Source organism: Manacus vitellinus, unplaced genomic scaffold, assembly GCF_001715985.3.
Source record: "Manacus vitellinus isolate BGI_N305 unplaced genomic scaffold, ASM171598v3 scaffold_62_pilon, whole genome shotgun sequence".
In the NCBI taxonomy this organism is placed as follows: Eukaryota; Metazoa; Chordata; class Aves; order Passeriformes; family Pipridae; genus Manacus; species Manacus vitellinus.
In genome coordinates, this window is record NW_021940704.1 from 164,740 (window position 1) to 166,824 (window position 2,085).

The window sequence follows — 2,085 nt, forward strand, 5'->3', positions numbered from 1 at the left end:
GGGTTGCCCCATCCCAAGGGCAGAACCGGCACTTCCCCTCGTTGAACTTCCCACAGTTGGTGATTCCCAGCCCTCGGATCTATCAAGGTCTCTCTGCAGGGCCTCCTCCCTGCCTTCCAGGGAGTCAACAGCTCCTCCCAGTTCTGTATCATCGGTAAACTTGCTCAGTGTCCCTTCCAGTCCTGCATTCCAAAGAAATTTAGGAAGATGTTGGAGAGCACAGGGCCTAAGATGGAGCCCTGTGGAACCCCACTGGTGACAGGTGACAGTCTGATGTCACCCCAGTCACTGTCACCCTCTGTGCTGAACCCATGAGCTGATTGCTCACCCACCTCAGGACATGTTTATCCAGCTGGGGGCTGGACAGTTTGTCCTAACGGTGACCAGCTTTTTTCAGTCTAGTACAGCCAGGAGATTTCCTACAATCCCTATGAAACAGAGGAAAGCCCAAGCTGTGCCTTGGCAACAGAAGTTGCCAGAATCAAACACTTGTAGACAACAATTATGTTCTGCAAAGGACCTGAGAGCTGCTGAGGTTTGCTGTGGCAGTGAGTGGTAAAGATTAGCTCACCCTGCTAATGAGATATGCAGACACTTAGTCAATCTCAGAATTCAGGAGCAGTTGGCTGACACCCAACCAACCAAAAAAGCAGATGCTAAAACCTTGTTTAATATTCTGCTGACAGTGCTGTGGAGGTTACATGTGAATAAATGGGAAACAGCTGCCCACTGCTGCTTTTCTGCTGCAGCCCTGTCCCATGTAACCCACTCACTGAAATATGAACATCACAGTGAATTGGCTTTGCTCCCACAAACTCTATGTGAGCCTGAGGTGGGCTGGGGGTGGTGACAATGGTTTGGGAAGGACATGGATGGACAGAGTACAGAAGGAGTTATATGGAATAGGAAAGAAATTGAAAGTGGTTGGGAGGGGAACTCTGCAGGAATGAATACTGCTAAAGCAGCGAGGGGTAGCTCAGACTTGAGGAACTAAACAAATTCAAGACCTTGTAGAAGGTCTCTTCATTCTTTTAAGAACATGTATCTTGACTTCCAGCAAATTTTGAACCACAAGCTTGAGCTGCTATGTTTTAAGCTGCAAAACCAGGTCCTGTGAAACACAGCAGGCCAACCTCTGCTCTGTGCTGAGCAACAAGAACTTGTTAGTGGGTTACTCCCATGCCCTACTGGCTGCAGGCTCAGAGCTGTGGCAGGGGTACCATCCAACACTGATATGGGGAATTCCAGAGGGTCTGTCACCCACACAACTTCAGGTAGACTAATTCAGCCCCCAAGGGAACACAGCACCTTGGGGTGCTGCAGGTTGCCTGTTAGCCTCCAGCAGCTGAACAATTCAGCTTTTGCAAACAACCAACGGACCAGAGCACACCAAATCCCAATTTGCTCAGTGCTTGTCAGGCCCCACCTGGAATACTGTGTTCAGTTCTGGTCCCCATTACAAAAAAAAAAGACACAGGCAAGCTGGAGACAGTCCAGAGAAGGGCCACAAAGATGAGCCAAGGGCAGCAAAGCTTCCTGTATGACAAAAGGCTTGAGAGAACTGGGATTGTTCAGCCTTGAAAAAAGAAGTTTGAGGAGAGACACAGCCCCCAGAGTCCTCACAGCCCTTAGAGCCCTCATAGAACCCACAGCCCTCATAGACCTCACAGACCCCATAGCTGTAACAGACCCCTTGGCCCTCAGAGCCCCCCTAGCCCTCACAGTCCCCATAGTCCTCTCAGCCCTCACCAGACCCCACAGCCTTAGCAGAACTCAGAACCCACAGAGCCCCTATAGCCCTCAACAACCTCATAACCCTGAGAGATCTGAGACCCCAGAAACTCCATAGATCTCAAAGCACTCATAGCCCTCAAAGTCCCCATACCCCTCAGAGCCCCCCCAGCTCTTACAGCCTCCATAGCCCTGAGAGTCCTCACATCCCCTACAGTCTCCAGAGCCTCATAGCCCTTTCAGACCACATAGCCCTGACAGCCCCCATAGCTCTCACAACCCCCATGGCCCTCAAAACCCCATATCCCTCACAGCCCATACAGCCCTCACAGTCCACATAGCCCTCACAGCCCC